Genomic DNA, 12,616 nt, shown 5'->3' on the forward strand with positions numbered 1-12,616 from the left:
CTTATACCCAGTGATGTTTTTCACAACCCCTTGACCATATTTTGACAAGACTGTAGAGGGAGTCCTTGAGGTCCTCCCCAACTGGTAAACAAGTATCACCTCGTCGAGACTGCAGCTCTATGACAGGAATTTTATATTCCCCCTGCGTCGCAAAGCCAGACTCCTATCATGGCTTAGAACGGGATATACTGTACCCTCTTTCCCTTTTATAGTTTTCAGTGAACGTATCAAAGCGTTCATGATAAACAACGTCTACAAGAATCGGAGTAGAGCCCTGGTATAGTACAGTGTGCTTTATTGCGTAACTCGGTCGCCTATTGCTATTCATGTTTGCCCGGAGCTCCCGGGATAGTTACGCAGTTTCGGACTCTTTTTTCCCCTCTTGCCTATATTTAGTTTTCCCATTTAGAAACAGTCTAAACTGTGCGACTCATAATAACAAAAATAATATAAATAACACTAGGTAAACGCTTTTTCTACTTCAAATGGACCTCAGTTGTCAGCGAAATAACGGTATGACCTATTTAGGGTTATATAAAAAAATTATGATGACGCAAAAAATGCTCCTGATCTTAATGCGTCAATGCTGGTAGCGTGCGTAATGATGAAATGGTGGAGCCAACTAGATAACGTGGTGTGGTAGTGATGATGAAAGAGTTTAACTGGCAGCCTTTAGTCCGTGAGGGATTTACCCCTTCCTGCCCAGTGAACGGAGGCAGACATGGAAATCAAACGGAACCCTTAACGATTATTGCATAGGGATTCAGATATATTGACACTCAGAAAACATTATCTGTCAATAATCCAATAAGTAATCAGTTAAATCACTGCAGTTCCAGTTATTAATATTTGCATGTCCCATGAAGATAATATGTTACAAACTACCTCCACCTCTCACGCGCGCGCGCGCACACACATACACACACACACACACACACACACACACACTTTGCGTCCCCCTTATTTTTCTTCTTCAGATCCCAATGCTGGCTCAGCACCTGTCCTTAGAGGCAAGGTCAATCACAATGCCCTGCCCTGCTCAGGTCAATTACGCCACCAGTAGCAATGATTTGACTTCTACTATCAAATCCTCAAACAACCTCTTGTGATCTGTCCCTTAAATAACCTTTAGCTTGCAGATTTGAGCGGAGCTGAGTAGATTTGGTGTTCTGTGCAGTTGATTTGTTTTCATTATTTGACACATTGTGTTTACCTCAGCCTTGCCTAAAGCAGCATGAAGGCATATAGATATAAATAGATGTAGAAGAGCTATCTGCTAAAACCTACTGAGGCTCAGATATCTCCCTGTAGAATGAGGAGGGTTCCCCGTGTTGATATTTGGTGTCCTACGTGACAGACGTGGGCTTAAACGTTATACTCTCTCATAACAAACAACTGTTACAGAATGTTTGTATTGTGAATGTGTGGCTTTATGTAATATTACAGTACACAGTTGCGAAAACGATAAATGTGGAATAGGCCGTCTATGCTAGAAGCAGTTGAAGTCCATGACGGCTCGCCTTGTTCAATGACCTGACACTGGGAAGATAAACAGAACATAAGTGGGGGTGGTGTGAAGTAAAAGCAGGGGTTGAAGGAGCAACTCCTTCCTTTTTGCGTAACCAGTGAAGCATAAGAAATGCAAATCAGCTGTCTATAAAATACCATAAGGTAGGCAATTGTCCCATAAACTGTGTTGCTTGCAAACTCAATGTGGTTGTGCCTGTGATACGTCCTTGCTCTTTTCTTAGGTAACTACATGAATATTTATTATCCTCCAATTTACACAGCATGGTGCATTAATTTACAAGTTAATTAAACAGCCAGCTGAACCTTATTGACTGTGCTTTAAATGGGCCTTCTCATCATCCCCTGTTATGAACCCATTAGGTCCTTAGGTATTTGTTTAGTAAAGGATAGGGGATATCCTCAAAAATATATAGGGGCGTCTTAATGTATGTATACACATTGTTTCCTTTTTTCTAGTGCAGGTGAATTTAATGCTGAAATTTGAAGTGTGAGCAAACTATCAAATAAGGTAAAGTAAGATAAATAAGCAAAGTAAGTATATCTCATCAAATTCACTATGTAGTCAGTAGCTTTTGTAGCTGTATAGCTTTGTGTAGACCTAATCTCATTCAGGATCTTAGGGCTGTTCTTCAAATACAAACAGCCTCGCATGCCCCATGTGCTGAGTCATAAACACAAATTGTCTCACTCACCCACTGCACTGTCACTGTGTGCAACGATTAGTTTCATAAGCCTTCATAAAGCAGATTAGAATAGCCGATTTGATGAGATAAGATTAAGGACATGGGGGGGGGGTTAAGATTAGCCTCATACTCCACTCACTGCCACATTAAATGAACAGCACAAACACTTGTTGTTGGCACACAAACATCAAACACACTCTGGCCCAACCTCTGCCACATCTTGTTAGTCATAGGCAAAATAGATTATACCCGAAGCCTGGGGTGTTTGATTGGTATTGTTGTGGTCATGTTGTTTTTATGTTTTGGATCTGAATATTATCCTTCTGTTTTTTACTTTCCTGAGTAGATGATATGTTGCCGGGTGTTTGTTTTTTTGTGTCAGGGACTGAATCGAATAGATTATCTTAGGTGGTGTTCTGTATGGTGTCCATAAGCCCAAGAGAATGATGAAACCATAATGCTTAAAAAGAAAAGAGTAAAAGCTTAAAATCAATCCTGAATACATCTAGAAACTGATGAACGACTGAAATTAGTTTATGTGATCTCTTTGTTTGACCAGTTTAACGCATGAATAGTTTTCTCCAAGTCAGAGATAATGTAAAATATCACATTTTTGAAAACAATCAAACGTTTATAAAACCAGTTTGAACTGTATTGTTGATATTGACACTGCAGACTTAACATCTAGTGAACAAAATAATACCATTTCAGATTTTTTCTTTTGAATAACTGAGGAAGAACCAAGCTGGAAAACACTGTTTAATACAATGAAAATGTCAATGATCAATATCTATGATTGGTGTTTCAATAAGCAATACCCCTCCCAAATTAACAAAAACAGCCAACAAGATTTATAACAGGGACATTTATTTTAACATTTTTTAAAACAAAGCTTATTCAAAACAGAAAAAACAAGATCTGTTTGATTATTTGTAGTTAAATAATTGTTAGATTTTGTTGCTTTCACCAAATGGAATTTTATTATTGCGTTTAAATATAGTCAGAGGAATATGTAAAAAATTAAACATGTATAAGTTATGACTAGTGATAGGGTCTGCGAGACTCCAAAGAACGAGGAAGTGAAGCTAAGCGAAACATAAGCATTTAAATGGCACAATGTGGAAAACATAGCTGGATATGATGCAATCTGTGACCTTACTATGTTATATATTTGGAGAAGAATTAGGGTAAACTATTTGAATCCGACCATGTAACCCAGTAATGATAATGGAGGCTGTTTTCTGTTCTTGACCACATACTATATAGATTGCTTGGTTCAATCTCATCTTGTCACCCATAATTGACTCGATTCTCTAAACGCTACCACAAATGGGAAATTGAAAATTCTCTTCTACTTAATTTTTGTGCTGATTAATCACAGGCAGCATGACCTAGAGGAAAGACAGCGTATGCTGATAGACATCTTTGTGTTATTGGACATGACTGCACGCGGCTGTATTGAGCCACAGCACAAGTGATTACAGTTTTGATTACTTCAGTTAACCAACTCAGTGGAGTGGACATAATCTATTTTTGATTAAATTGCAAATTGGACACAGGGAAGGCATAGTTGTATAGAATGATACAATGAAGTCGATTGCAATGTTTTCTATGTTGTATTTTGTGCTCTACTTGCATTGTGTAGTACAGTTTGTGTATGTTTGATGAAGATCTGTAGCGTTAAAGGGATATTCTATCCAAGACCGTTGAACTGTGAAAATGTCCCTCTTAACTGTTATTCCTATTTTATTTCCTCATAATGTATCCACCTCTTTTAAATAATTTGCTGTATAGAAACTGAAAATGACTTGGATTTTTTCATTTTACAGGTCACTGAGACAGATATTTATTTGATATGCTCATTAGAAGGGAAACAGAGACATTTCAGGCAAATGCAGCCATAGCCTGTTCATTTGACCAGAAGAGAAAGCAATGATAATATGTTTATGTCAGCTGACAGACAACATTTTAACAAACTACTCTCTCTGCCATACAGAGAGACATAACAGCAGCCTGTCATTTGAAGTCTTAGCTCTATTTAACTTGTATTAAACTTAAATGAATGTATATGATTTTCAGGCTCCATAATACCATCATCAGTCATTTGTCATAATTATGCGTCTTCTGGAGTCACGGGGTTTGATATAAATGACAATGATACATGAAAGCCCCCTCTGTGTCGTGGTCAGAAAAGGAATAATATGACTTTGACAGAAAGAGGGCAGGAAATATTAATTGAGGTGTGTCTATGATCAACATAATGGCTACAACAACTGTTTACATCTCGGGCCATCACATGACCCGAGACAAACGCCTAAATGATAACATATGCCAGTTAATTGTTAACAAAGGGAAACGTAGGTGTGTTTCCCTTTGTGTTGTATTCTTGCATAGTTGATAATCAATGTTTTGATGTTTTTCCTTAAAGTTAATCCACACTGCAGCGGAAGAACGATTAAAGCACGGTGGGAAGTATCTACAGTATTTGTATTGGATTCAAGTAGGAGTGTGTAGGAAGCTACCCACCCCTTCTCCCTGTGTGTGTGTGTGTGTGTGTGTGTGTGTGTGTGTGTGTGTGTGTGTGTGTGTGTGTGTGTGTGTGTGTGTTGTGTGTGTGTGTGTGTGTGTGTGTGTGTGTGTGTGTGTGTGTGTGTGTGTGTTTGTAGTTTAAGCATACATTGAGTTTCTACTGTGACTTTTCCTCATCTGACCCGCTGATCTAATATTCATTCCATTCTTTTAAACACACATTCTGTTCTTATCTTGTTCTCTGTCTCTCATACAAACACACACACACACACACACACACACACACACACACACACACACACACACACACACACACACACACACACACACACACACACACACACACACACACACACACACACACACACACACACTCACAAGAAAATGCAGTAGTACACATTACTGCTGTGTGCCTTTGAGCATCTGGCACTAGACCAAAATTATGCCGGTGGAGGGTAAATGAGTTAAACACAACAATGTTACAGATAGTAGTAGTCCCTTTAAAAGCACATTTTATTCCAGAGTTTCCGAATAAACACCTCAGCTGGAGGCTTTCACAGATTAACACACAGCATAAATAGTAATACAGCCAAAACAAAGACCACAGGAATGTAACCTTAACTTAATACTGTAAGGCCCATGGAATCTGAGATTTCACTTTGAAGAATACAAAAACATGTGTAACTTTAAATATACTATATAGCAACATACTAAAGAACAATAACATAAATAAACCGCAGGACAATGGCGGTAGACAGAAGCATGATAAATAGACAACGGGTGATTAAGTAATACAAAAAAACTGGTTCCATGATATTAAGTAAAACTGAAATTATTAAATCTAAACTAAATTTAAATGTAAATCATATATACAGAAAAACAACAAAGGGGTTTCAGTTTGCACGAAAATAAGTGTTCAGAGCCGATCACAGGAGGACAGATTCGGATAGAGCAACCTAAAAGTATAAGGTTACATGTTCAAGGGTGTGTCTAAAGCAGACTTGGGTGGTTGCAGCCCTGTTATACAATTGTCCAGAGTCCCCCTCACTTAATCTGGTGGTTCAGAGTTACACCCACTGTCTAAGCCAGCAAAATAGCAGCAAGCAACAACAGGCAGGAATACATTTTAACTTACGTGCCACCAGTGACCCCACCCCTCATAACAAACTGGTCTGACCCCCTTAACCACCTCTGGTGTCACATTCATGGGCAGTCAAGGGTGTATGTGAACATTTTTCCTCAAAGTGTTAAAGCAAATTAGTCCTCGATCAACAAAGACCAACCAGTCACCCTGGCAGTGTGCTTAAACCTGTATCCAGACAAACCGTGAGATATTGTCATTGCAGAACAAATCTGAGTTGATGTTTTTTATGTCCAGCAAATGTTTTTGAACTTGTCTGATGATATGATGCAGCAAGAGTCTCGTTTTTCCCACAGCCAAAATCAATGTGAGTAGACAAGCAAAGTCCAATTACAAATGGTTATTTGACACACATTTGTTGTGCATTTTATCCACCTTAATTGGCTGTGGAAATGATCTGAATAAATAGATTGGTACAGGACACAAGGTCTGAAAAGGATTCACAGAGGAAACTACACTGCCCGGCCAAAAAAAAGGCCACAAGCCTGTGGGGGGCAGTGCTATGATCTGGGGTTGCCGCAGAAGGTCTGGTCTAGGTTCAGCAACGTTATGTGCCGAAAGAATGAGGTCAGCTGACTACCTGAATATACTGAATGACCAGGTTAATCATCAATACAAGATCTTGGCGAAAAATTAATGCAAGACTGAAATAAATGTTGTGACATTGTAGAAGCTTTTCCGAGAACCAGCACCTTATCGTGGTGGAGAGGTTTGTGTGCCCCGATGAACCTGGGGGCTGTGTTGTCTGGAACCTTGAGTTCCTGGTAGGGTCTCCCATGGCAAATTGGTCTCAGGTAAGGGGCCAGACTAAGATTGGTTCAAAAACACTCCATGAATAACACAATTGGAAGCGAGGATACCCGGCCCGGAGGAAGCCCGGGGTCCCCTTCTGGAGCCAGGCCCAGAAGGAGGACTCGTCCGCGAGCGTCTGGTGGCCGGGCTTGCCACGGAACCACAGCCCGAAAAAGCAACGTGGGCAACACCTCCGCTTCTCCGTCCCGCGGGCCCACCACCTACGGGAAACAACGATGGGGTCGGGTGCGCTGCCAGAAGGGTGGCAGTGAAAGCAGAGGGTCTCGACGGACCAGACTCAGGCGACCAGAAGCTTTGGGGACGTGGAATGTCACCTCTCTGGGGGGGAAGGAGCCGGAGCTTGTGCGGGAGGTGGAGCGCTACCAGTTGGATCTGGTGGGGCTCACCTCTACGCACAGCGTCAGTTCTGGAACCTTACTTCTGGATAGGGGTTAGACTCTCTTCTTCGAGCGAGTGTGGGGATACTCACAAGCCCCCGGTTGAGTGCTGCTTTGTTGGCGTTTACCCCAGTGGACGAGAGGGTCGCCTCCCTACGCCTGCGGGTCATGGGGGGGAAAACTCTGACTGTTGTGTGTGCTTATGCACCAAACAGCAGTTCAGAGTATTCGGCCTTCTTGGAGAACCTGAAAGAAGTCCTGTATGGGGCTCCTGAATGGGACTCCTTAGTCTTGCTGGGAGACTTCAACGCACATGTGGGCAATGATGGAGACACTTGGAGGGGCGTGATTGGGAGGAACGGCCCCCCTGATCTGAACCGGAGTGGTGGTTTGCTACTGGACTTCTGTGCTAGTCATGGATTGGCCATAACAAACACCATGTTCCAACATAAGGATGCTCATAAGTGTACGTGGTACCAGAGCACCCTAGGCAGAAGGTCCATGATCGATTTTGTTATCGTATCATCGGACCTGAGGCCGCATGTTTTGGACACTTGGGTGAAGAGAGGGGCGGAGTTGTCAACTGATCACCATCTGGTGGTGAGTTGGGTCGAGTGGCGGGGGAAGCCTCTGGACAGACCTGGTAAGCCCAAACGTGTAGTGCGGGTGAACTGGGAACGTCTGGAGGAGTCCCAAGTCCAGGAGGCCTTCAACTCACACCTCCGGCGGAGCTTTTCAGGCATCCCTGTGGAGGCTGGGGACATTGAACCAGAGTGGGCGGTATTCAAAGCCTCTATTGCCGAAGCTGTGGCGGGGAGCTGTGGTCTCAAGGTCTTAGGTGCCTCAAGGAGCGGTAACCCTCGAACCTCGTGGTGGACACCGGTGGTCAGGGAAGCCGTCCGACTGAAGAAGGAGGCCTTCCGGGATATGTTATCCCTGGGTACTCCTGACGCAGTTGCAAGGTATCGACAGGCCCGAAGGGCAGCAGCCTCAGCCGTGGCCGAGGCAAAGCAGCGGGTGTGGGAGAAGTTCGGAGAAGCCATGGAGAAGGACTTTCGGTCGGCACCAAAGTTGTTATGGAAAACCGTCCGACACCTCAGGAGGAGGAAGCAGGGAACCATCCAAGCTGTGTACAGTAAGGATGGGACGCTGTTGACCTCAACTGATAGTGTGTTAGGGCGGTGGAAGGAACACTTTGAGGAACTCCTGAATCCGACAACTCCGCACTCTATGTTAGAGGCGGAGCTGGAGTATGAAGGGGGATCAATTCCGATCTCACGGGGGGAAGTCACTGAGGTAGTTAAACAGCTCCACAGTGGCAAAGCCTCGGGGGGTGATGAGATCCGCCCAGAAATGCTGAAGGCTGTGGGTTGACACGTCTCATCAACATTGCGTGGAAGTCGGAAACAGTACCGAAGGAGTGGCAGACCGGGGTGGTGGTTCCTCTTTTTAAAAAGGGGGATCAAAGGGTGTGTGCCAATTACAGAGGCATCACATTACTCAGCCTCCCCGGGAAAGTTTACTCTAAGGTGCTGGAAAGGAGGGTCCAGCCGATTGCCGAACCTCAGATTGAAGAGGAACAATGCGGATTTCGTCCTGGTCGTGGAACGACGGACCAGCTTTTCACTCTCGCAAGGATCCTGGAGGGGGCCTGGGAGTACGCTCATCCGGTCTACATGTGTTTTGTGGATTTGGAGAAGGCGTATGACCGGGTTCGCAGGGAGATACTGTGGGAGGTGCTGCGGGAGTATGGGGTGAGGGGGTCTCTACTCAGGGCCATCCAATCTCTGTACTCTCAAAGCGAGAGCTGTGTCCGGGTCCTCGGCAGCACGTCGGACCAATTTCCGGTGAGGGTTGGCCTCCGCCAGGGCTGCGCTTTGTCACCAATCCTGTTTGTGATATTCATGGGCAGGATTTCGAGGCGTAGTCGTGGGGGAGGGGGTCTGCAGTTCGTTGGGCTAAGGATTGCACCACTGCTTTTTGCAGATGATGTGGTCCTAATGGCTTCATCGGTCTGTGACCTTCAGCACTCACTGGATCGGTTCGCGGCCGAGTGTGAAGCTGCTGGGATGAGGATCAGCACCTCCAAATCTGAGGCCATGGTTATCAGCAGGAAACCGATGGACTGTCCACTCCAGGTAGGGAATGAAGCCTTACCCCAAGTGAAGGAGTTCAAGTATCTCGGGGTCTTGTTCTCGAGTGAGGGAACAATGGAGCGTGAGATGGGCCGGAGAATCGGAGCAGCGGGAGCGGTACTGCAGTCGCTTTGCCGCACTGTTGTGATGAAAAGAGAGCTGAGCCAGAAGGCAAAGCTCTCTGTCTGCTGGGACATCTTCGTTCCTACCCTCACCTATGGTCATGAAGGATGAGTCATGACCGAAAGAACGAGATCGCGGATACAAGCGGCCGAAATGGGATTTCTCCGCAGGGTGGCTGGCATCTCCCTTAGGAATAAGCTGAGAAGTTCAGTCATCCGGGAGGGACTCGGAGTAGAACCGCTGCTCCTTCGCGTTGAAAGGAGCCAGTTGAGGTGGTTCGGGCACCTAGTGAGGATGCCACCTGGGCGCCTCCCTAGGGAGGTGTTCCAGGCACGTTCAGCTGGGAAGAGACCGAGGGGTAGACCTAGGACCAGGTGGAGGGATTATATCTCTTCGCTGGCCTGTGAGCGCCTTGGAATCCCCCAGTCAGAGCTGGTTGATGTGGCCAGGGAAAGAGAAGTTTGGGGCTCTCTGCTGGAGCTGTTACCTCCGCAACCCTGACGGACAAGCGGGAGAAGATGGATGGATGGATGGACATTTCAGAAGCTTGTGGAAACGATGCCACAGCGAATGCGTGCCGCAATCAAAGCTAAAGGCGGTCCAACGAATATTAGAGTGTGTGGCCTTTTCTTTCGCCAGGCAGTGTATAATTCAGGTCACACTGTTGCAAAATGGTCTATTTCCTGTCTGACCACTTCTTCTTGACCATATGGCAGTTTCAATAAATCAGACGACTCCTAATAAAATGAGGAACATTGAAAGGCTATCACATTGGACCACGTGGATTACATGTGTGAGCAGCTGCTTTGTGTGAGGGCCACAAGTTAAACGTAGAATGAATGAAAGTCTGTCCTTGTTGAGTCTGTCAGTGCCACAGGATGTTTTACAGAACAGTTGCTCAACAAAAATCAATGGCAAACTGGTTGGATAAAGAACTGATTAAGGATTATCTCAGTGGCAAAGATCACATGATGTTAAAGGTCAGGGTTATATGGTTGCCTCAGAATAAAGGTTCCCTCTGTTGTTACTTGATATCAGAACTACAGCTCATCAAAGAATCTCAACCCATCTGATCTACAAACAATGACAGACATTGACATCTGTTTGAAAAACATTTCCTGCAAATACTTATATGATTAATTCAAAGTAATCACATTTGGAAAGTGAGGAAAAGGGAAATGATTGAATTATTTAATCCCATTCATGTGTTTGAGCAAAAAGGAAGTAGCGGGCGGATGCCCCAGTAAGCAACTCGAAATGAACGCGGCACCATCATTGTATAGTACCCAGTTTGCCTTAAAATACACGATTGCAAACATATCACTTCTCAAAAGTGTTTTCCCAGGTTTCCATATTGTAGAATATTTTTGGAATATAGACACTGTCCGTTTCAGAGCCTATATTGGCCAGTGATAAATAATATTTGTTCTTTCCTGAAGATCTGATTTGTCATATGGTACAACCCTACTGTCCATAGTGCTCTGTTAGCATGATACTCATTTGACCTTCACATACTGTGTGTGTGTGTGTGTGTGTGTGTGTGTGTGTGTGTGTGTGTGTGTGTGTGTGTGTGTGTGTGTGTGTGTGTGTGTGTGTGTGTGTGTGTGTGTGTGTGTGTGTGTGTGTGTATTCATTCCTGTAACGATGCTACTGTATCACTATTTGAAATGATCGTGTTACAAAGCAGTACATTCCAGCATACATGTGCGCATGGGTGTATGTGATATTTATTCTAATGAACAGAAAGAGAGCGAGAGAGGTCACAAAGTTAAGTTATGCATGTAGTGTAATTAGCTAATCAAGTCTTTAAATTATATGTCAACGACTCTTTGCCACTAATGAGAAAAAGGAAACTTCCTCAGGTCCAAAAGGGCACTCTCTTGCGGAGAGAGGATCAACACCCGATTCCAGTGCACAAAATAATTCTGGTTTATTTTGATCAGAAGTATTGTTTATCAAAAATAAGCCTTTTCATAAGTTTTCTAATGGTGCCTTTAAGAGGTTATTGGCTCGTCTGATACATTGATTTAGTTGAATCCTCAACACATCCTGTAGTGCACTTGTACTGTAAATGTAAACAATTTAGAAATCATTCAACGATGTCCCCATTCAGCTTGCATTGATTTTACTTCACACTGAAAAAAAAACACATTGCCCAGAGGTCTATACAATGCATACCATGTAATTGCAACATTCCCTGTTTGAATCCCTATTTAAAAAACCATCATTCTGGTTTGGTCACAAAAGCAAAATGGGATCAGGAAATGTAATTTACTGTATTTCTTCCTTCTTCACTACTGTATAGGTGATGGTGACATTTGGACTAAATGTGGATGTGTACTAGCATGCCCTGCAGTTCTTATTTTTGTTGTTAAATGAACGTGATTTGTTTTATAATTGTTTAAAAACCCTCATTATTCAAGGCACATAAACTTCAAATAACACAAGTACTTCCTCACATACACACACACACAAACACAACAGCACCATAATAGCATTTATCTGAAGTGCAACATGCTATGAGTTCGGACATGATGTCTTATAAATTGGACGTTCATAAGGGCTGTAATGAAAATCTATAAGCACACACATGAACATACACACAGATACACAGCTATACACACATGCACGGACAGAACCATGAATTCACAGAGGCTATGCTAATGGAAGAATCAGTCATAAAGCATATCCCAGACCAACTTACATACATAAATATATTCATACAAAACCCCAGAGAAAGCGTTCAAGCAAATAATTCGAAAAACGAGAATATTTGCCTTCATGTATTATCAGAATTATTGATATGAGCCCACCCTCTCTTGGCCTTGTGCAATTAAAGGGGAAGTGATAGGTAATATATATGATCACTGGCTGCGCTGCACACACATACATAATGGTTGCACCATTACATGAATATGTAATGAAGTCTACTGAAATTAGAAGGATGGAGTTTTATATCGTTTTCCCCTTTCTCACTTTCAGTACTCCTCCCCCATCCCCTCTCGTCTCCTCCGTTCCTTCTATTTGTCGGAGGTCTGCAGCATTTAAATATTTAAAAGAATGATCTGCGTCCATCTTCCTCTTTTACATTGAATCAGACATATCTCCATATTGAGAAAGAAGCTGTGTCTCGTAGCTTATTGTCATATAGTCTGGAAGATTGAGCGGTGTATCTGTTTGAGCCTGTGTAGTGGGTGGAGAACACTGAAGATCACATGTGTGGTATGTAGTATGGTGAAATACACTGTCTACTGGCACATTCGTCAGTCGGAAGCTGGCTGTGTG

The sequence above is a fragment of the Eleginops maclovinus genome, chromosome 7, assembly GCF_036324505.1.
Source record: "Eleginops maclovinus isolate JMC-PN-2008 ecotype Puerto Natales chromosome 7, JC_Emac_rtc_rv5, whole genome shotgun sequence".
Classification (NCBI taxonomy): Eukaryota; Metazoa; Chordata; class Actinopteri; order Perciformes; family Eleginopidae; genus Eleginops; species Eleginops maclovinus.